This window comes from Antechinus flavipes, chromosome 1, assembly GCF_016432865.1.
Source record: "Antechinus flavipes isolate AdamAnt ecotype Samford, QLD, Australia chromosome 1, AdamAnt_v2, whole genome shotgun sequence".
In the NCBI taxonomy this organism is placed as follows: Eukaryota; Metazoa; Chordata; class Mammalia; order Dasyuromorphia; family Dasyuridae; genus Antechinus; species Antechinus flavipes.
Window position 1 is genome coordinate 116,893,161 of NC_067398.1, and position 23,480 is coordinate 116,916,640.

At 41.7% G+C, this 23,480-nt stretch overlaps 1 protein-coding gene across 2 annotated transcripts in view; it reads left to right on the forward strand.

Annotated features, from left to right (window-relative positions):
• The window catches only part of SBK1 (SH3 domain binding kinase 1), a 117,464-nt gene that overhangs the window by 55,060 nt on the left and 38,924 nt on the right, over nucleotides 1-23,480 (forward strand). The window contains exons 1-2 of one of the 2 annotated variants that reach the window (XM_051988396.1): nucleotides 5,391-5,547; nucleotides 5,777-6,050. The exons of the other annotated variant lie outside the window; for it this stretch is intronic. The gene's annotated coding sequence lies outside the window, so the exon portion shown is untranslated. Of the gene's footprint in view, nucleotides 1-5,390; nucleotides 5,548-5,776; nucleotides 6,051-23,480 lie in introns of those variants that run through there. 2 annotated transcript variants of the gene reach the window in all.

Consider the following 23,480-nt stretch of genomic DNA (forward strand, 5'->3'; position numbering starts at 1 on the left):
TACCTTCAAGTCCACAACAATTTTGCTACCCAAGCCTGCATGTCATTTTTAGCCCAAATGACAAGGCTTTGATATTCTTGTGCATATGGTCTATATCCCAGCTTCTTAAACTGTGATTCGTGACCCCATAAGAGGTTTCATAACTGAATATGGGGGTTGAAAAATTATTTATTATCAGTAAATATTTGATTTGTATACCTACTTTATATATCTATATACTAAAGTCACATTAAAAAATTTCAGGCAAAAAGAGATCACAAATAGGAAAAGTTTAAGAAGCCCTGATCTATATGCCTAAGGTTCTTCTCCTATGATTGGTAAAGATCATGGGGGAAAGAAGCAATTACTAGACTGTAAACTCCCTGAAGGTAGAGATTAAATCATTTTCTACCCTTGCACCATTCTAGCACTATACTGTTTCAATGTATCTATATTTCACACTTCAAGTTTTGCATTGAGTTGGGATCCCATCACAAGCTAATAATCATCCACAATTTCTCATTTTGTCATAGATAGACTTTTCTATGTATCTAACAATTAACCAGCATTTATTAATCACTTACTATGTGCCCATCACTGGCTAAGTGTTAGGGATACAAAGAAACAAAATGAAACAGCCCCTGCCTTCAAGGATCTTATAATCTATTAATAGAGACAACATGTAAATTACAAATACACATCTGTATTGTACCAAATAGAAGATACATCTTTAGTTAGAGGGAAATAAAGAAGTCAGGATACTTGGATTCTAGTCCCAACTTTGAAATTCACTAGTCTGAGATTATTCTGCATTTGTTTCTTTCCTCTGCAAAATGGAGATAAAATTCACTCTTCTTTCTATGTCAAATGGCTGTTGTGAGGACTTAACGAAATAATGTATATTAAGTATTTTATAACCCCAATGGACTCTATAAATTGTGAGCTATTATCATCATTCTTATTCTAATAAGAAAATTCTTAAGTGTTGAAAGGCAAAGTGGGACCAAGACAGAGAACAGAAATAAGTTAAGACAAAAAATTAGATGACTGATCTCTGCAGAGTCTGGGGATTAAAAAGGGTGAATGGTGGGATTAGAGAATCAGGGACAGGTTTATCTAATCTGGGTGAAGATCAGATTTGGGGAGTGACTTCTATCCCCAATGATTGGGCAACTTTCTAGCCAAGACCTCTGTTTGAGCTAGAGTTTGAAACAAGGAAAGCTGGGAAAGAGATGGTAGATGTCTTGGGGAACCAGATAGACTGGGAAGCTAAAATAGGAGAGAGACCTCTAGTCCTAAGAAACTGTTAAAAGAAACACTTGTCTCCTAATCTGGAAAAAAATGAGATTCGGTAGAGATGTGTACCTGCAATTGCCATTTTCAATATGACATCTATAACCTCATATCTGTGTTGTGTGATACTGGACAAGTCACTTAAAACTATTGGCTTCAGTTTTCTCAGTTCTAAAATGCATATAATAATAGGACCTACACATCCAGGATTGTTACAAAAACTAAATGAGATAATATTTCTAAGCACTTAGCACAGTGTCTAACACATTAGTAAGCTTTTAATAAACATTTGTATCTTTTCCCTTCTTTCTTTCTTCTATCTGTTTACTCAAGGCCATCAGCCTAAAATCTTCATTACTGGCAATACATCACTTTGAGAACAGAAAAGAAATAAGGGGAAATAAAGTTTCCCTGAAATGGAGCCTTTCAGACATTGGGAATAAGGAGATAGGGACACAGCAAAAATAAAATAGAAGACAGAAATCCTGGTGTATTATCATTCACCCAGTAGACTTCATGATGATAGGCATGTTATTTAATCTCTGTGCCTTAGATACATTTGTAAAATGGGGATAATTGCACCCCACTGGAATTGTTAGGACAATGGTGATATCAGATCAGAAAGTATTGTGAAGTTCTTGAACCAAAGATATCCATGTTCTGATAGCTCCTTCCTTGACTCACCTCCGTACCTCATTTCCCTCTAGTCCTCAAGAAAAAATGGGAGGAACACTCAGATGAAACTAAATCATTCTGAGGAAGAATTCAGACACTTTAGTCAAAAGGACTATATATAGGGGTATAGAACCCCTCAGGGAGCTAGAAAAAATCCAAATGGAGTAATGAAGATTCGATAGGACTGAAACAATTGAACAACCACAAGGAAGTATGGCCTATTGAAAAGGCTGAGTTTGGAAGACTTGTCACATTTTAAGGTAGGGCATCTTTCCTCAAAACCAATGATTCCCTGAAGATAATCCCAGGAAGTGAAGGTAGGAAGAGTCCAAAGAAGATGTACCCCTTCTTTCCCACTTATTGGCAGCACTCAGACCTCTCTCCCTCGCCCTTTCCAGGAGTGTTCCAGGTCCTATCCTTGTTTCCTCCATGCCAGTCTTGCCCTTGCTCTTGCTCCCAGGGCCAAGCTTTTGCTCATAAGGACCCCATTGCCTACTTCAAGGTGGGGGCACTGATTCCAAAAATCCTTGGCAGTGGGTGGGCTGGTGGGGGGGAATATTAGATTACAAGTCTCTTAGGCTTGTTTGTGCCTGTCTACACTCCAATTAGGTCAGAGCAAAGTTGTGGGTGGGGCGCAGGATTCTCTCCCTACTCGAGTTACTGGCAACTCTAGGGTGTGGAATCACAGTTAGGAATCTCCTGATGGAGCCTTGGGGTCCCATGGAGTGGGAAGATTCTGGCAGTATAGAAAAGGGCAGAAGAGAGAAAAGAAATGATTGGGGAGGCAGTTTACAGAAAGAGGCTGAGGGCGGGTTAGGTCTGACCTCTTATAAGCTGCCTGGTCAGCTCCAAGGAACACCACGTCTCCCTGACCTCCATCTGTAGGCATCTGGAGCTATCATGTGATGCCTTAACCTTCTTACTACAGTCTCATTTTGCCTTCCGGGATGGAGCTAGCTTACCCAGAGGGCAGTTTACAACACCTTGCATTCAACCTAATTTATCTGCACTAGAGTAGTGCAGAAGGAAGAGTGGGAGAGGAAAGGATTGGCTGGAGTCTGGGGTAAGGGAGAGAAGGGCGGGGACTTGAATATAGTGGAGAGCAGAGTCAGGGCACCCAAGGAGGGAAGAGACAGGAAGCTGAAGACAGAAGGTAATAAGAATGAAGGGAGAAAGGGGCAGAAGGAGACAGTACGCAAGTTGGGCTTCCTACTGTTATCTTTCTCCTTTTGGACACAAGAAGAATGTCCTTTTTGTAATAAAACAATCTAGTTTCTAGGTTCTAATCCCAGGTCCTATTAATTAACCAGCTCTGTGATTCAGGGCAGGTCACTCTTCTGGAACTCAATCTCCTCATTCATAAAACAAGAGTGTTGGAATGGGCTAAAGGATCTGATCTCTAAGGTAGCTTCCAGTTCTAATTCTAATTATAACCCACAGGAATCAGCCCAATTGTGTTTTAGGCTAAAGTGACCCTTTGAATATCAAAACTGCCTGGAGAAAGTGAAGAGAGAGAGATTTCAACTTTGAGATTTGAAAAGTGAGAATGAGCAACTCATAGACTCAGAATGGCAGCCCCATAAGCAACTTCAGAGATCTGCTCATCTAAACATCCCATTTTAAAGAAAAGGAAACTGAGATAATAGAGGTGAAAATGTTGTAATTCTATACTTGAAATCAAAAAGATCTGGCTTCAAAGCCTGCCTCTAATATGAAGTAGCCATGTGTCCCTGGAAAGCCACTTAACCTCTCCTACAACTCATTTCCAAAATGGAAATAATAGCACCTATAATGGAAGGTTGTTTTGAGAGTAAAAGGAGATAATGTAAGATCACTTACTCTAGGTCTTCTCTACCTGGGGTTGGAAAATGGGATCCTGTGGATAGATTTCAAGGAGAATATGAGCTTGGAACTTTTAATATTGTGATAACTATTTCAATATATTTGGTTTCTTTTGTAATCTTATTGTAGGCTTTAAAGACATTGTTCTGAACCAGGTTCACCCGATCATCACAAAGGTCCAAGACACATCAAAAAGGTTAAGAATCCCTGATCTAGTCTTAACTCTCTCATTTCAGCAAGTAGAGACCCATAGGAGTTAAATGACTTTCCCAAAGTTAACTGATAATTAGTGGCAGTGCTGGGACTAAAACTGAGGTTTTCTGACTCCTGGGCCAATGTTCTTTCGACTACTAGTCTACTTACTGTCACCCTCCCCAGTGCAAACACATTTGCAATTTAAGTAAGCCCTTCTTTAGTTGAATCCAGGGGAGTAGCTAATGGGATTTCAGGCACTGTGACAGGCTGATGGGGAAGATATTTTTGGACAGAGGTCCTTTCTCAGGGCCCTTAATCACACCACCCAGGTGGCTACCTCCTCTGGTCCTAATGCGAAGTCTGTGGGAGACACAGGGCATTCTCCAAAAGACCTTGAGCCAGAGCTCTGTCTAACTAAGGGTTCCCACCACTGTGAGAAGGCTTTATTTCTTCAGTTTTCTTTCCATTTCCCCCTCTCTACTCTCTCTCCCTTCTTGGAATAACAAGAAGAAGAGACTTTAGAAAATAGACTTTAGACATAAAAAAATCTTTAAATAGGAAAAAAAATACACTGTTTTAACTTATCTGGGTCTCAGTTTTCTCTTCTGTAAAATAGCAGTTTTGCATTGAATCAATGCTGAGGTACCTCCTATAGTTCTGATATAGAAATGATTTTAAGCAGAAAGGGATCTTAGTCCACCTCTTTCATTTGACAGATGGGAAAGGGATACCCAAAGAGGTCCGAATTCATTAGACCCCCAACAAAAGCTCTACCTTGTGTGCAGGTAGGGGTTGTGTCCTCACTACTACTCCCACCCCCACTCCCACTGAATTGGTCCAGAAGCAGTCTTAGCTCAGGGCTGTCTTCTCCCTGTACACATTCTCGTGGGGCCTAGAATCTGGGCTTTGGGGGCAGCTGGCTGTCTTCACTTCAGCCCAGTTCCAATTAACCCAATTCAGCCGCATTTTTCTCTGGCTGCAAGTCTTTCCAGCGATACCCTGGCTTCTGAGACCCCCTAAAGATATGGGGGTTGCCTTTTATCCCTTATCTCATCACCATCAACAGCTGCCAAGGGGAAATGTTTTGGGTGAGGGTCCTGAGAGAGGAGCTTTAACCATCCTCCTCAACAGCTTGACGACTCCCTTGTCAAGGTTTCTTAACAGATAGTTTGGACACACAAATCCCATGTGACCTTTCTAGGGTTCTAAGGTTCATGACTATTCTAACATCATTACTACTAGCCCCGTGGGCTTTGACCTAGAAAACTGTGTGGGGTAAAAGGTGTGTTTGTGTTGGGGGAGGAGGGGGAAGGGAGGACAAGAACGGTCTCTAGGACCCAGCAGGCTGCTGGCGCACCCGAGAGGTGGAGACAGGCGGCAGGCAGGCAGGCGGGCGGGCAGGCGGGCGGGCAGGCTGGGAGGGTGGGAGGCGGCGGCAGAGAGGCCAGGCGCGGAGGGCGCCCAGACGAACCTAGAGAGGGGAGAATCTGTGCCCTCGGGCGGTGAAAAAAAAGGGCTGCCAGGCTCACACCTGGACCCGAGCTTCCCCAGAGCGCTGGGCAGGTGTGCGGTGGGGCGGGGCGGGCCGGGGCCGGGCTGGGGCCGAGGTAGCCCCTCCCGGGGCCGGGAGATGCTGGGATGGAACTGAGCGGTTGGGGCCAACCTGGGCAGCTCGGGCACCGGGGCCACCCTGCTGGGGAGCCCCGCTCTGCCGAGGGGAAGCCAAAGGGGCACCCAGCCCCTGACCTCCTCGTTCTCCTACTCCTCCTCCTCCCTGTGGCTCGCATTTAAGGAGCTGCCGCTGCCCCCAGCATCCCAAGATCTGCGCCCGGACCCTCCAGCTCTCCGGGAGCCAGGGCACAGGGCCAGCCCCAGCACACCCTCTCCCCGGTCAGGAACCCGCTCAAATGGCCGAGGCGCCTTGAGATTCTGCCTCCCAGCCCCGGACCCGGACGCCGGACCCCGGACCTCAGCCGGTCGGCGGGCTGGCAAACGGGCCGGGGCTGAAGGCTTGGCGCCCAGGACCATTCCACCGTTCGGCGCCGCTTTCTGCAGCTTCTGCCCAGGTAAGATGCACCCGTGCCTACAACCCATGCTACCTGGAGTCCCCCCTCCCCAAGGCCATTGTGTCTCTCCCTCCCTCGAGATAGCAGAGGAAAGGAAGAGAAGCCACCGCGCCCCCTCCCCGGGGGAAGCACCTGCCCATTGAGCACTCTGGGCGGGGAGTGGGGAGGAGCCCCCCTTACCAGAGCTCCAGGGTGAGCAACCCGCAGGTGAACTAGAAGGGGTGATGGGGAACTGGAAGGGGTTGTTACCTTGCCCCAGCTTTTATCACCCTCTCCTCTTACTCCCTGCCCCTCTCCCCTTCCTCTTCCTTGCATCACCAGGCAGCCTGGACTCGGTTGAAGGACATCTCTTTGTGTCTCAGCTCAACCCAACAGCCGCCGCCCCCTCCTCCCCTCTGGCTCCCCTTATCTTTGCTCGACCAAGGTTCCTGCCCGCTCCCTCTTTCTTCTCCTCGGGAGGGGGCACGCTCTGTGCTGGGGAGGGTTGGAAGGAGAGATGATCCCGGAGCCGGGGGGAGGGGGGAATCCCTCCTCCTTCGGGGGCGCTTCAGATCCTGCAGAAAGGAGGGGGAAGAGGGAGGAGCTTCCTCTCGATACCCCCCTTCTGGCCTCCCCCCTTGTCTTCTTTGAGCTCCTGCTGTGCTGACCCGGGCTTGGGGGTTGGGGCGCAGAAAGGAGAAGAAAGGTTCACCAAAAGCCCCGATCTCCCAGCGAGATCCACCCTGCAAAAAGAGATTTTGGAGTGCGGGTTGTGTAGTGAAAAGAGCATCTTTCTGAGAGCCAGAAGACCCGGCTTCCAATCCAAGTCCTTTCATATGCTAGCTGTATGACCCTGGGCTTTATCTCAGTTTCCTCACCGGTATTTGGGATTTAATCATGGGACCTTATGCTTTAACTTCGGACCTACTCTGTCTCGAGTAACAAATGAGATGAAGTACTTTAATAAGGTATTGTTCTTGGGAAAGGAACTGCCCCGAGTTCTACCTACCCCCTTCCCTCAAGGTTTCCGTTCCTTGGGACAGACCTGGACTGCTGGTGGAGCTGTCCTTTTTGGATTATTCTGTTCCATGGGTCTTGCCCTTTGGGAAGGACAGATTGACTCCCGGAAATCCATGCCCTCCTTTGATCTGCAAGAACAATGGAGCATCTAGCCTGTTAGCTCTGTGAGTGTAGCATGAAGCTTTGTTCGTGAAATTTTAAGAGAACCTTTCCTGGGATGCCCCCTGCCCACTCCCCAATCCAACCATCCAATCCCAAAGACCTCTGCTTTTTCACCGTGTTTACTTTCCTAGAAAGGCTCGTCCAATAAGATGTAAATGGTGTAGTGATTCTTTCCTTTGCCTTGCCGAGATAAAAGAGAAAAGTTATCTGAATGTTCTCAGCTATTTCGGTTTTGAGTACCTGATTCTTTTCCCATTGTGTGGGGAGGGTTTTTTTGTGTGGATTTTTTTGGGGGGAGGAAGGGTGTTTTGAAGAAGTAAGGCTTAGATTCTTCTTAAACCTCAGTGGGTTCCATGTATGTTCCTTTCAATCTTGGGCTCAGATGGCCTCTTTTCATCTTCCATCCTTTTTTCCTTCATGATTGACAGGAAGAAAGAATTCATGACTGGATAAGATGGATTCTGAGAAGCCTGGGTCCCTCAAAGTTTTTTATTTAAATAGAAATCTAGTGAATCTTTCCCAACTGCCAACTTCAACTAATTGTATATGCTATGTAAACTAAAAGGGAAACAGGGTGTTGGCCTGGAGGGAATGGGTTTTTCTGCTTTATTAGGCTGGTGACCTCATAGTTAAACCTCATCCTGTTATGGGGATAAGAATAAGTATAGTTATCCCTGAGATCAGAGACTCCTGAGAGAATAATGTTTCTAGAATGGCAGTAGGAACAGAGATTAAGGGCTGTAAAGGGCCTTAGAGTTCATGTAGACCAATCTTCTCACTTTACAAATGAAGCTCAGAAAGAAGTCATTTGTCCAAGGTCACCCAAATAATTAGCATCAAAGATAAGACCAATTCCAGATTCAACCTTCCTTTCATCACTGCACCAAGCTATTTCCCATATTTTTGATGACTCCTCACTTTGTATTGCTATCTACACTTCCACATCTATTCCCCCATTTGATTTTCATAACCTAGTGAGATATCACTGTCTTTACAGATTAAAAAATGAGGCCAAATATACCTTCTACATGGTAGACATCCAAACTATATTTGTTGGGACTAGAAATTAAGTCTTCTGACTTCTATTGTCCATTATTCCTCATGATCTTAGACAAAAAACTTTGTGAATCAGTTTCCCAAAAGCACCTTCCAAAGCTATAATTTCTGGCAGGAATTTCTTAGTGCACTGTTGTATTTTTCTAAGGGTGTTATGTCTTGAAGGGGAAACTGAACCTCTTTCCCAGAAGCCTCAGGAAGTGGTAATGGGGTATGAAAGTTATAAAGAGAACCCACTCAAATCTTTTCTCAGAGGGACTTTTTTTTTTTTTTTTTTTGACATATAGCATCTTCTCCTGATCCAAGGATTGTCATCATTTCAACTTCAGGTGTGATACCAAATCTCTATTTACTTTGTGACCTCAGGCAACTAAACTCCTTTGGACTTGCACCTCTCAGTTTTATAAATCAGTGGCCACAACACAAATAATCTAGGAAATAGGAGGAGAGTGAAGGATGGACCTATGTGAAGAAGGTCCACAAATCTCCAATGTTAGCATTTCCTCCACTGGTTATTCTACTCTGAAAATCCTTGAGTTTTCTAAGTGTGTCTTTATGTATCAGTGAATATGGTCCCTGAGTTTTGTGTTTGTTACTCCCACTAAACTCATGACAGCTCCAATCTTCTAATGACTGGTATCTCTGGGCCTGGAGAGACTAAATTCATCAAAAGAGGGGCTGAGAGGGAAAGAGCCCTGAATGACTCTTTCATAGGAGATAAGAAACAAGACAGTCCTGGTTCAGAATATTTCAATGACTCCCCATGACCTATAGCAGAAGATATAAACTCTTTAGCCTGGCATTCAAAGCTTTCTATAATCTGGCACCACATTATCTTGCCTCACAGCAATTTGACCTCATAGTCAACCCAAACCTCCTCTCTGTCTCCTGACTATACTGTGCCCTTACCTGATTTCTCTTCTGGTTAAATGCCTTACTTCTTCCTCTCTAAATTATTTCCTTATTTCAAGAACCAACTCAAATTCTACCTTTTCTATGAAGCTTCCCTGATTAGTCCATGTAAGTAAGCTATTGTCAGTCACACTCATTTGATTCATATGTTCATTGTGTTAGTAATTTTTTCTATATTCATATCTTAACTCTCCATCCAAATATATAAGCTTCTTGAGGCCATGGACTAGATATTTTAATTCCCCTCAAAAATTTTGACATAGAGTTCTGAAAATTGTAGATTCTTGGTAAATACACTCTCAAAATTCTATAATTGGACAAATCCTTAGAGATCATCCAATCTAACTCTTTGACTACAATAATTTTTAAATAGTTTCCATTTATAAGGCATTTTAATGTTTACAAAGTGTTTTCACATATACGCTCGCATAGATTCACACCAATCTGAGTGAAGGAGAATTGTGTCTAATTAGTAGGAGCTCAGAACCCAGGTGTTCTGCCTCCCAGCTCTGGGGTCATTTACACAATCAGTTTGCTTGGGTGGCTTAATGAAGGACATTGGGAAGAAAGCGTATTTGATATATGTGTGAGAAAGCTGTGTTGAGAAAATGGATGTGAATGTGTGCCCAGTCACTTTTCAGTTATTATTTAAATAACTTAGCAGTTATTTTTAAAATATAATTATCTCTAGATTTTTTTTTTAATCCTAAAGAGCCAAATGTTATCATGGATTTCTCCAACCTCCCAGCTAGTCTGTGATACATGTGAATATCCAACTTTTGTTAACTTTTTTCAGATACTATTTATTCCATTGGATACACCTATTGAAATATAGTTAGAGACAGTAGAAAGAGCCATAAGTCAGCAGTGAGGAGACCAAGATTTTGGCTACTGGCCCTGGGAAAGTCATTTCTGTGATTATTAATTTCTTCATCTGTAAGATGGAGTGGGCTGAAGACTTCTAAGAAACCTTCCAGTTCTGATATTCTATGTGAGATGAGAACAAACAGTCAGAATGATGAGTCTTTCTGTATCCCTAGAGTACAGTGTCCTCTTAATGAATGACCTACGTATGTGGTACTGTGCTAGATTCTGAGGAAACAATAACAAAAAACAATTCCTGCCTCTAAAGAGCTAATTTTCTACTGAAGGACATAATGAATAAACATAAGGTCTACCGATCATTGGAGAAGAGAGAGAATCCAACTGCCAGAGACATCAGGAAAGGTTTTCCATAGAAAGTAGCACCTGACCTAAACCTTGAGGGAAGCCAGGAAGAACTCAGGAAAGAGCAAGTGGACTACTGTGTCTAGAATATAGAGTGTATGAAGTCAGATCATTTACAATAAACCTAAAATAATGGCCTGGAGCCAGATTCTAAAGGACCAATCTGAGGATTTGGTATTTTATTCTAAAAGGCAGTCAAAAGCCATTGAAGCTCCCTGAATAAGGAATAGAATGGTCAGGTGTTTGTATTAGGAAGATTCTTCTGTCAGGTGCAGATAGTATAGGATGCAGAAAATATAGATTAGAGAAGGGAGAATCTGGAAGTGGGGAATCCAATTAGAAAGTTGATGGCAATTATCCAGGCAAGGGATGATGCAGGACTAGCTAGGTAGTGATTGTGTGAGTGGAGAGAAGAGAATGGATGTAAGAGAGGCAGAACCCAAGACTTGGCGATTGATTAGATCAGGGTGAAGGGGTGTTAAAGGAGAGAGAAGAGTTAAGGATGACTCTAAAGTTGCAAATCTGCATGACTGGTGCTCCCCTCAACAGAAATGAATGTGTTTGGAGAAGGGATGGATATAGGAGGAAATACATGTTTCATTTTGGATATAGTTAGAGATGTCCTAACAAGATGTTGTTGACCACAGAACTAAAGTTTCAAGAAAAAACTAAAACTGGATATATAGAAAGAATACTGAACTTAGAATCTAGAAGATCTCACTTCTTTTAACCTGTTTCCTCATCTATAAAAATGGAATAAGAAAAGCATTTACTTCTCAAAGCTTTTGTGATAATATAATGAAATAACATATGAAAAGCACTTTGAAAACCCTAAAGTATGATATAAATGCTATTATTGTTGTTACATAGATATAATTTAACTGAGGAAACCACCAAGAAAGAGTATAAAGAAAGAAAAGAAGAGGTCTTTGGTTTAGGACCTCTTGGTTAGAGTATTTGTTGTATTATTTGGATGATGGTCAAGCCAAGAAGGCTAAGAAGGAGCAGACAAATTAGAGTAAGAGAATTAAGAGAAACAGTGACTCAGAAACTGAGGGAGTGTCCAAGAAAAAGACTTCATCATCCGTGTTAAATACTATAGAGTTAGAAGGAGGAACTTGGAAAAAAAAATATGGCTTAGAGGTGGGGACCCATTGAATGTAATAACATATTTTTTTAATATACATAAATAGTTATTAAGCCCCTATTGTGTCCTAGTGCATAGATATAGAGCTTAGATAAGATGCAGTCTCCATGCCCTGCAGCTTAGTCTACAAAAGGTTTATAATGTATACACAGATAACTATAGCTATGAAACACAGTCTCATTAAATTCATATCTATTGTTACAGGATTAAAGCACAAGTGTAGATGAGGTACAAAGTAGGTAAATTTGCCTATCACACAGCTAGTAAGATACATAATAAGTGAGTAAGAGAAGGACAAGGAAGTGTTATTTGAAGACTTCCTGAATGAAGCAAGATTCTTACTGACTCAATAGATCTAGGAAGGCTTCAGAGATAAGGTGGTATTTTAACCAGGTTTTGAAAGATGAGAAGAAATTTAGCAGGAAGAGACAGGCCAAGAGGAGCATTCCAGGAACAGAAAATCTTCCCAGGGTCAGAGATGCACAGAGAAAGGGCCAAAGCCTAGCATTTATGATGGTGAATGGTGTAAAATATGTCCAGAAAAATAGATTGGAGCTATATGAAGCAAGGCCTTAATCATTTGTGAGCAATGGGATGCAATCAGGGGGATTGAGCAGAACTGTGATATGATCAGAGCCAGACATAAGGAATTCCAGTTTGTCAATAATATGTAGGAGAGTGTGAAGATGAAGGGGCCTCTTAGAAGCCTTTTAAGTCTAGATGAATGGTAATGAAGAGTATACCTAGGGTGAGCTCAATGAATCTGGTGCCTCAAGGTCCAAGATCTACCTGAGACAAAGACAAGAAAGATACTAGAGAGAAGACTGGAGTCAAAATCAGGAAGTGAGCAGCTATCTGGAGCTTCCAGCATCCCTCTTCAGGAATGGTCCATCCCACCTGCTTCTTGGAAGAGAGAGACCAGAGCAATGTTGATTTTTTTTGCCATTAATCATAAAGAAGGGGGTCATTTGGAATGGAGGAAAACTCCTGAGGTGGGAATTTGCTTCTTCAGTGCAGATTGCACCTATGATTTAGTAGTTGTATTAACTCTTCCTAAAAACGCATTTGGAAAAGACTTTGGACAGTAAATCCTAGGATGTTGCTTCAAGTAGATAAAGTTGGACGAAAGTAGAATTTGAATCTGGGCCTTCCTGACTCTGGGGACAACCTTCTGTCTATAACCCCAGTATTTTGCACATCTTATACTTTCTAAAGCACTTTCCCATAAAGGTGATGTTCTTTCCATTTGACAGATTTGATAACGGAGGTTCAACATAGTGTGATCTGCTCATGATCATACCTAGTGAAGAGCCAGGACCCCAGATAAAGTCTCTTCCGTAGCTCAGTAATCAATCTTTGAGATTCTTTCAATCCAGAAGAATTGTAGATGGACAAAGTTAGGCAACAAAGAGGGTAAGATCACCTCTCAAGGCAGATTTCTCCAAGTCTTTGACATGCTAACTGGTAGAGCTGTGAGATATGGTCAAATAGAAATGTAGGGAAAGGAGCAATTGGTACTAGATCCCAGGGACTACTCAGAAAGGTCTTTCTTCCCATCTGACGTACAGTTTCATCAGAGGTTAAACTTGACTTGGATCCTCCTACTGTGTACCAGGCACTGAGGATTCTGAGATGAAAAACAACATGGTTGGATGAAGGAGGGGAGAAGTGGGAAAGCAGACATTAGTTAGAAAACTAAATCACTTTTCTAGACCAGAGATAATGAGGGCCTGGTATAATAGGGTAGCAGCAGGTCAAATGAGGAAGAGAGGATGATTTTAAAAGATCATGGAGCACAATCAAAGAGCTAAGGTGGTTGATCAGATGTGGACAGTGCAGAACACAGAAGGGCCAAAGACATTTCAAGACTGAGTGACAGGAAATTGGTGATATGGTCAAATTGGGAAGTTAGAGTGAAGAAGTTTTTGTTGAAAGACAAATTCAGGCTTAGACATGTTAAGTAAGGAATTGTTGGAACATACAAGTGAAGGTGTGCAGAAGACAGTAGGAAACGTAAAGCAGGCACTTGGGGGGAACATTGGGGTTGGATAAATTGATTTGGCATATAATCTCTAAAAGGGTATTAATAAGATTTAAGTCTGATCATGCCCTGCCCCCTCAAGAAGCTTCAGTGACTTCCTATTACCTTTGGGCTTAAATATAAACTGAAATTTAATGATCTTCACAATCTGAATTGAACCTATCCATCTAGAATGATTTCTCATTATTTTCCCTCATATATTCTGTGTTTTAGCCAAAATGAATGATCTTTTCCTACTTCTCCTCCCTCCATGCCTTTGCACAAGCTCTACTTTTCAGGATCCTCAGCTCCCTTCCAGATTCAGTACTACCATTGAATACTAGCCACTTCCTCATTTTTCAGGTGGTCGGTTCTATCCCTTATCCCCCATTAAAATTACTTTGTATATGACTTATATTTACTTATCTGTGCATGTGTTCCATCAGATACAGCATAAGCTACATGACAGCAGGGACTGTTTTATCTTTGCCTGGTATACAGTAAGTGCTTGGTAAATATTTGTTAAATAGATGAGAGTTGCCTATATGGAAATGATCATCAAAGCCATATGAATACGTAAGATTGCCAATTGAGAAAGTGTACATAAAAAAAAAAAAAAGAAGATTGTGGACATAGCCTTGCAGGACATCCATATTTATACTTCTAACATAAGATCATAGGATTTAGAGCTAGAAAGAACCTAAAAGAACATGTCAACCAACATTCATTTTATAGATCAGGAAAGATCACATACGTTACTGATAAATAGCAGAGTCAGGATTTGAACTCAGGTGGACTGACTTCAAATCTGATGCTCTTTATACTATGTCATCAAAGACAGATGAGCAAAGAGGACAAAAAAAGATCAGTCAGGTAGGTAGGAGGAGTGTCAGGAAGAGAATGCCATGAAAGCTAAGGGAGGAGACAGCATCAAAAAAGGAAATGGTCAGTTTCACAGTTTGGCCAGAAAAATCAAAGAAAATGAAAAGATGGAAAAATGTCCACTGGATTTGGCAGTTGTCATTAGGGACTTTGGGAGGGGAGGATGTAGAGTTTTAGTAAAATGAGGGAATCAGAAATTAACATAAAAAGACAGGAATGAATTAGTCAGTGACAAGGAAGTCATGACAGTGAATGTATTCTACTCTTTCTAGAATTACAGCAGTAAGAAAGAAAAGAAAGAGGAGGCTTTCTGGGTCTACAAGAGGTTTTATAGGTATGTGGTTTTTTTGGTGAGTAGGAACCTATTCATGTCTCTGAATTGGGGGAAGGAGATAGAGAGCCAGTAGAAACTTAGGAAAATTCAAAAATAGTGAGGAAATATCAGTTGGAGTGAGACGCTACAGGAGATAGAAGGGGTTTTGATTAAGGGTGTAAAGGGAGGAGTTAGGCTTGGCAAAATTCTCTGAGACTGAAGACAGGACAGGTCAAAAAAAAATCATAGGAAGATTTTGAGGTGTGAAGGAATTGTGAGATTCACAATAAAGAAGGCAAGAAATTTGCTAAGAGAGGAGGGGTAGAGATGAAGTTGTTCAAAGAAAGAGAAAAGTTTGAGACAGCTGCTTAGGGAAAGATTAAGGAAGGATTTCAGTGTAATGACAACAATGCAGATTAGTATAAATTTGTAATGGGACTCATCAATTTTGTGACTCCTGCTTATAGTGCTGGGTGACTCAAGAATTTAGAGCAAAGAAGTTATCTAATGTTGGGTCTTAAGGAGTGAGGGTCAGTGATTTGAGTATAGAGGGCTACTCTTTATCTTGTTGAAATGGCATTCAAGGCTATAAATGAAGGGAAATCAAGTCAGAACAGGGATGGCTGAAAGAACTAGAAAAAAAATGAGGGATTTAAAATCAGAATGAGGGCAAAGCAGCAGACTCAAGAGCAAGGACAAAGAGATAGAAAAATGGGAGCTTGTAATCAGAGAGAAATTTCAGAGTTCAGGATTTCAGAAATGATGTTTGGAGTCTGAGATGTCTTACCTTCTTTTATAGGTAACCATAAGATTGAAGATTATAGAAATTGAGATTAATAATTTAAGAGACCAGGGTGTGGTGTAGTAGATAGAGTCATGGGCTTAAAATCACCCTAATGCTGGTTTCAAATCCTATCTCTGATCATGTTAAAATAGATTTTTATTAATATCTTTTAATTTTAAATCCTCTAGATTTTTTTTTCTCTCTCTCCTTTCCCCATTCCAGAGACCCATTTCTTATTACAATGAAAAAAAAAAAGGGGGGGGGTGGGGGAAAAAGAGGGAAAAAAATCAACAAAAGTAATCTATACATCATTAGATGCAAAACTGCCTCTGATTCTTCCAAGCTGTGTTTTACTAGGGGCAATTCCCCTAACTTCTCAGACTGCTTCCTCATCTGTGAAACAGGGTTAATGATACTGCCAGTATCAACCACGTGGTTCTTAGGAGACTCAAATGATGTAATGTCTGCAAAGCAATTGAAATCCTCAAGCTCTATAGAAATCTCAGTTATTTATCATCATCTTCATCATCAATAACAACATTATTCATATAACTATTAGAAGGGCCCCCCCATTGAAGTCACAAAAGATAGGGACAGTGTTTAAGAAGAAGAGGAGCATTTGGGAATCAAGAAATAAAATAACTGAAGAAAGTGTGAGAGTGGTCACACCAAACTTTCTTCATTGGAGCCTGGACCTAGTTTAGAAGTTCTCTGGGAAAAAGCCAAGTTATTGAGAAGATTCAGAGCCTACTTGGTCTTCCTGCATCTTCACTGATCCATTTCCTTGAAGCCACCTGTAGCTATATTAAATGCAACTGTGAAAGACAGCATGGTAGAAAGATCTTCACCTATTATAGTGATCACATACATTTGTTTGAGAAAGGGAGAATGGAATCACAGGGTTGAGATTTGGACAGACCTTAGAAGTCTTCTAGACCAACACCATTATTCATTCAATAAAGATTTTTCTTGTTTTGTTAATATATTTTGTTTCTATATAACCTAAAATTTCCCCTCTGTCCCTTCTTCCCTTCCCCTGGAAAGATATCCTTTATTCCAAAGAATTTTTTTAAAAGATAAGAGAAGAAGAGCAAGGGGTTAATAAGCATTATAGATCACTAGATTGGAAAAAAAAATTTTTTCATGTCTCTTCTTTAGGGTCATATATGTGCCTTCTAATTTTGTAGCATTCATTTGTTTTGTGCTTCTTCCCATTCACATTTCAATGGGCATTTATTAAATTCCAAAACATTTGGCACTTTCCACAAAAACATTTTATAAATAAGGAAACTAAGGCCCTGAGAAAGGAGGTAATTAGTCCAAGGCTACACAGAAAATAAATAAATAAAGCCAGGATACAAACCTGGGTCCTGTCATTCCAAATCTCCTGCTCCCTAATGATACAGACTACTAAAAACCTTTACATTCCTTATCAAATTTCATCTTAATAACAGCCTTAGGAGAATAGGGGCTGCAAGGATTATTTGTCCCCATTTTACAAGTGAGGAAACTGAACTTCAAAGAAGTTAAGTGATTTGCCTAATTGCTTGGTTATGGGTCTTGTAAGTAACAGAGTTAGGATTCACAGTGGGACCGTCTGGCCTCAAATCTAATCTTTGTTCCCCATCATGTTGTGGTTGGTACTTATTCTCTATAGAGTGAGGAGTGAGATAAGACAGACTGATTAAAAAAAAAAAAAGGTGTTTTTATGTGCTTTCAATATTGGGAATTAGGAGACTTGGATTCAAGTCTCAGCTCTGCCACTTAACTATCTGGGTAATGATAAGCAAGTGAGTTTCCTTCACCAAACCTCAGTTCCCCCTTCTATAAAATGAAGACTTGGACAAGATGCTAAGATCCCCAACAGACTTAAAATTCAGTGACATTGTCCTTGGAGACTGAGCCTGAAGTCAGGCTTGTTCTCTCTTCCTTTTTTATCTCACTATGGGTTAGATTTGGATCCCCTCTTCCTTCTAATCAGTTCATTAACAACAGTGCTCACTTAATAACTCTGCTTTATGAGGCAAGGCCTGGACTTCAGTGTTATTAATTGGCTGTTGATTTCTGCTTCTGGGCTATTAAGCCTCTGGCCAAGGCTGAGAGTTGAAGAACAGGCAGACCATAGGGAAACTCCCTGCTCCATTTTGTGCCTTAGGAGCTGGAGTCCAGAGCTAAGGTGAGCATTCTCTCTTTTTTTCATTCCCTCTGAGATTCACTAGACACACTCTTCCAGTACTAACTTATATTGATCTAATCTTTTATATTTATAAAGCCTTTTCTTTACAGAAGTTAATATACTCCTATTTAATAGATGCAGAATCCAATTTCTGTCCAAGGCTACAGAAAACAACTGCAGACCATAGGAAAAAGCCTGTTATTGGGGTATTGAAGGCCTAGGAAAGTCCACTATGGAATCAAAGCATCTCAGATCCCTAGAAGAGATCTTTCATCATTTGGTCCAAGCCCTGCCCTGTTCATACCCTTCTATAATGTCCTCAACAAGTAGTCATTTAACCTCTGCTTGAAAACAAGGAACAGCATCCAGAGGATGTACCAGTGTTCAACAGTCCCCACGTCTGGGAAGACATCTCAAGTAGTCTTCAGGGGGTCATTCAGGGGCTCTAGAACAGGTTCCCATCTCTACTGAATGATTATGTAGAAATCAAGAATGGGAATAATCGATTAATTATAACAAATGCAAGGCAGTCACTAATACTCTGGATAATAGTAATGGAATTGAACTATTCTTTTCAATTGTATGTTGAAAAGGGTAAGAGTAGCTGGATAATAGCAATAGATTTGAACTATCTTCTTCAATTATATGTTGAAGTGGGGAAGAGTTGTTAGAAAAAATTTAAAAAGTAGGAGAGATACAATTCCCAAATGACAAATGCAGAGTGATTTTGTTAGGAACCAGACAGTAGGCAATGACTAAATAAAAAAAGACCTGGACGTCTAAGTAGACCAAAAGAGCTAATTGCAAAGGATAGCAGGTCTCCTTGAATCTGGGATGTGATAAAAAGAATATGATGTGAACCCAGTCCTGTACTAGGCTTTACTATAGCTATGGGAATGGTGAATGAAGAACACTCTTAATAACTTTCATTTCTATAGTGCTGGAGGGTTTACAAAGCTCATTCTTTTAAAAGGCTCATCTTACGAAATGGGTTGTACTACTATTATTTTCCACATTTTCAAAGACAACAAAAAACCCAGAGGATCAAAGGCAGAATTTGAACATAATCCAAACCAGTGATCTTTCCTCTACACCACTCTCTAGGTCAGTGACAATTTTAAAGAGCTTGAACACCAGTCCAAGGTCTGGACATGATAGACAATTGGGAGCTGTTGGAGGTGATCAGATCTATGCATTAAGAGGAGAAATCTGACAGCATGTGCAAGGTAGAGACGGAACAGACTAGAGACCAGAAGGCCAATTAGGACGATGTTATGCTAGTCCAGACAAGGAGTGATGAGGTTCTTGTCTAGGTGGATACTGGAAATGGAGCAGAGAAGACAGATTAGAGAAATTTTATTACATATTTCAGTTCAAACCCCAAAATCACTACTTTAGACCTAAGGTAGGCTCTAGGGAAATGTCTAAGGTCATCTACCAGGAATGGCAAACCCTTAGTTCCTTTAGACTCCTGGATTAATGGTAATCCCTAAGATCTCCTGGAAGCTGGAGTGAGGGCTGTTACATTCAAAGGTCCTTTGGTGTCTCCCCTCTCCCTGCCCCCAACCCCCAGCTCAGCTGTACCAGGCTCCAGAACAGAAGAAAGGTTGTTCTGCAAACAGGCTATTAGACTTTGCCCTCCGCCCCAGGGAAAAGCATGGCCCAGTGCCTCTGAGGCTTGAACATCCCAACCTAAAACAATCCAGTAGATTTCCAGCTTGGGAAATATACTTGGCACAAGGATAAAAGATGCATTTGATGGGGAAACTAGAAATCTGGCTGTGCCTTCCAAAGAGAGACAGATTAGTGTATGTCAACTATATCTCACATGCCTTCAAGGCTATGAGACACCAAGGCTACCTGCGCTTAGCACAGTCCCTGGCACATGGTAGGAACTTGATAAATGTTTACTGATTGACCTTCCCTATGCAAGATTCTTTCCCTATTGTATGTTTACCAGTCAGTCACCCATGAGATTCTGAAATTTTAAAGTATAGATTAATCACACACACTTTTCCTTCTTGAATGCCCTTTTCCTTTCTGGTCCTACCTGACCTGAGAGCATCCCCTACTCCCCCCCCCCCCATCAAAGGCGAAGGCTGGAATCTGTACCTAATGAGGCAAGAACCCCTTAATAACCAGGGGGGAACAGAGAGCAGATGTTTTTCTTCTCATTTTGTATTATCCCCCACAACTCCTCAAATGGTGCCTGGTACACAGGAGGCACACATCTCATTGTGGGAGAGGATGGAGTGTGCACAGTGCCTGAGTAACCCCCAGAGCAGGCAGTAGGACATGCCCTGGAATAAATGGCAGTGGTCAGTGCCCATGGAAGATGGGTAATGCATGGGTGATGGGCTCACACTCTCTCTCTCTCCTCCCTCCTCTCTGTTCTCTTCTCCTCCTCTCTCTCACATACTCTCTCCCTCTCCCTCTCTCTCTCCCTCCCTCCCTCTCTTCCTTTCTCCCTCCCTCTCTCTTTCTCTCTTTCTCCCTCCTTCCCTCCCTCCCTCCCCCCCTCTCTTTTTCTCTCTCTCTCTCTTTCTCTTTCTCCCTCTCTCTCTCTCCCCCCTCTCCTCTCTCTCTCTCTCTCTCTCTCCTTCTCTCTCTCTCTCTCTCTCCTTCTCTCTCTCTCTCTTTCTCTCTCTCTTTCTCTCTCTCTCTCTTTCTCTCTCTCTCTCTTTCTTTCTCTCTCTCCTCTCTCTCTCTCTCCCCCCCCCTCTCTCTCTCTTCTCTCTCCTTCTCTCTCTCTCTCTCTTCTCTCTCTCTCTCTCTCTCTCTCTCTCTCTCTCTCTCTCTCTCCTCTCTCTCTCTCTTTCTCTCTGTCTCTCTCTCTCTCCTCTCTTCTCCTTTCCTCTCCTCTCCTCTCCTCTCTTCTCTCTCTCACACACTCTCTCCCTCTCCCTTTCTCTCTCCCTCCCTCTCTATCTTTCTCCTCTCCTCCTCTCTTCTCTCTCTCACACACCCTCTTCTTTCTCTGTTCTCTCTCCCTCCCCTCTCCTTCTCCCTTTCTCTCCCCCTCCCTCCTTCCCTCTTTCTCTCCCCCTCCTCCCTCAGAAAATCAGTATCACCTTAAGTAACACATGCTCAAAAACATGGGCATGGTCAGGCCCCTGGGGGATCAGGGTCTATTTTGGATTTCTCTCCCAGGAAGTGACAACAGTAGAGCACTGACAGGAAATCAGTTATTTTTATAGCCACCAGGTGGCCCTGGGCTAAAGGGATGGGGGTAGGGGACAGGGGAGCTGATGAGATATAGAGTAGAGAAGTTAGTGCTTTCCCCCAAATCCTAGAATAAGAGACATAGAGCTGGAAGAGACCTCAAAGTCCAACCCCCTCATTTTACACATGAAGAAAGGGGGGGCCAAGGGAAGTTGTAACTGCCCACGGTCATATAGGAGGTATAACAGGGTATAAGAACTTCAGTCTCTGATGGCATAATTCAATGCATCCTTCTCTCCACTATACTATGTATGCTCTTTTCCTTCCTGGTCTCCTTGCTTTATTCCTCTGCCTAATGTTAGGGTATGGACCCAAGGCTGACACTAAGGTTTTTGTAAGCTCCTTGAGAATAAAACAAGCAAACAAACCAAACAAACCCAAAAGACCAAATTGTATTTATCATTTTCTTCACCCTGAGCCTTTGGCTTTGTATACTTACAACTACTGGGTGATGCAGTAGATAGAATGCTGAGTCTGGAATCAGGAAGCTCTAAATTCAAATCTAGCCTCAGATACTGATCAGATATGTAGCCACAGACCTCTTAACCTCTCCCAATTTCGTTTCCTGAACTATAAAATGGGAGTAATAATAACATCTACCTCCCAGGGTTGTGTGAGCATCAAACGAGGTAGTATTTTAAAAAATGTTCAGCACAGTGTTCAGCATATAGTAGGTACTATACAAATGTTAGCTGTTATCACCATCATCATCATCATTAATCTCATCACAATGATGCCTACATTTAGGTCATCATCCTCACATCCTTTCCTAATCCTGTTTCCCTCAACCTTCCTCTGCTAGGGAAACCTTGAACTCTATCCCTGGGCCAACTATCTCCAATTTGTTGTTGTTTGGTCATTTCCGTTGGGTCTGACTGATTGTGATGCCATTTGGGGTTTTCCTGACAAAGACATTGGAATGGTTGGCCATTTCCTTCTCTAGTTCATTTGACAGATGAGGAAACTTAGGCAAACAGGTTAAGTGACTTGCCCAGGATTACACAGCTAGTAAGTTTTAAGGCTATATTTGAATTCATGGAGATGAGTTTTCCAGACTCCAGCCTGCTTTCTGATATAGATAAGTAATAGGGCAAAATTTTTTTAAATAAAAAAATATTTTTCTTTAAAAATTTTTTAAAAGGGAAAAAAGTTTATAAATACTTTATAAATTTATTTAGTGCAGGGCTATGTTTCCACACCACTTTCTAACCATCTATATATTGTACAGTTGCATGCATAGTCTCTCCCTCTCAACTTCCTTTTATTTACTGTGTTCCTCCCTTAGAATGTAAGCTCCTCGAGGGTAGGAACTGTCTTATTGCTTGTATTTGTAGCTCAGTGCTTAGCTTAGTGTTTACCATATAAGTGCCTAATAAATGCTCCACCTATCTCAGACAAATATTTGGTCAACAAATGATTTATAAAGGATATCAGAATAAGAATGGCTCAGTATGTCAATAAATCTAAGTTTCAAAACATTGACATATCTTTCATCACAACCAGGTATTATTTCCATTACAAAGATAAGGAAACTTAAGAAACAGGATTTAAATCCCATTATACCATGATGCTTCTATGGGCCTTGGTTCTGGACTTACTTTTGGACCTTACTTGAAGCCTAGATAGCTTTAATTTTATACTTCTTGTTAAATGTCTCTGATCCCTGAATCCCCAGGATCTACAGGAACTTCCTGACCCCTGTGCCTACTTGGCTCCCTGGATTCTGAGCTCTCCTGAAACCTGTCTCCTTTTCTTCTCATGCATCTCTTTGACACTCTCAGCACACTTCCTTCTCTCTTTCCCTTCTACTTCATATCTACACATTGCAGTCCTCAGGAATGTAACTTTTAAAGTTTTATCTGTAAGGGAAATAGAATACACCAGGGGAAGGGTGTTAGAAGTGGTGATACAAGAAACCTAGCTCAATCTCAGATGAAAGGGCCCTACACTTCCCAAGCTGGTGTGTACTCAAATTCTCCCAGGCTTAGCCTCATTACCCTGATTTTCCAGGGACTCGAGCACTATACTCCCCATCCCCACTTGCCCTTCTTACAATTCCCAAGAGAACCTCATTTATTCTCTTCAGCTCACATCCAAATCAAATGTGGGGTTCTGGTCTAAGTTATTGGTCTATTCTTCCAAGCCTTGGCTCACTCTCAACTAATCAGGAAATCTCCTTATAGCCTTGTAGGTTTGTGACATTTCAGTCATAGTAATCCCTCATAATACTCAGATTTAAGTAGTGCTTTAAGATTTACAAAGAATTTTTCTTAACCAATGAGGAAAGTAATTCAGTTCACCAAATGTTTATTAAAACCCTACTACAAGCAAAGCACTCTGCCTGGTTATAGACCATTATACTGACAGTTAAAATAAAGAAGATAGGTGGAGTGGAAAGACCCAAAATACAGTAGCATGCAGTAAAGAACCAGAAGGAATTCCTGAAGCCAATTAGTCCAGCTCCATGTACATCTTTATTATTCTTCCTCAATTAAATGTAAGCTCCTTGAGGGCAAGGGATTATTTCAGT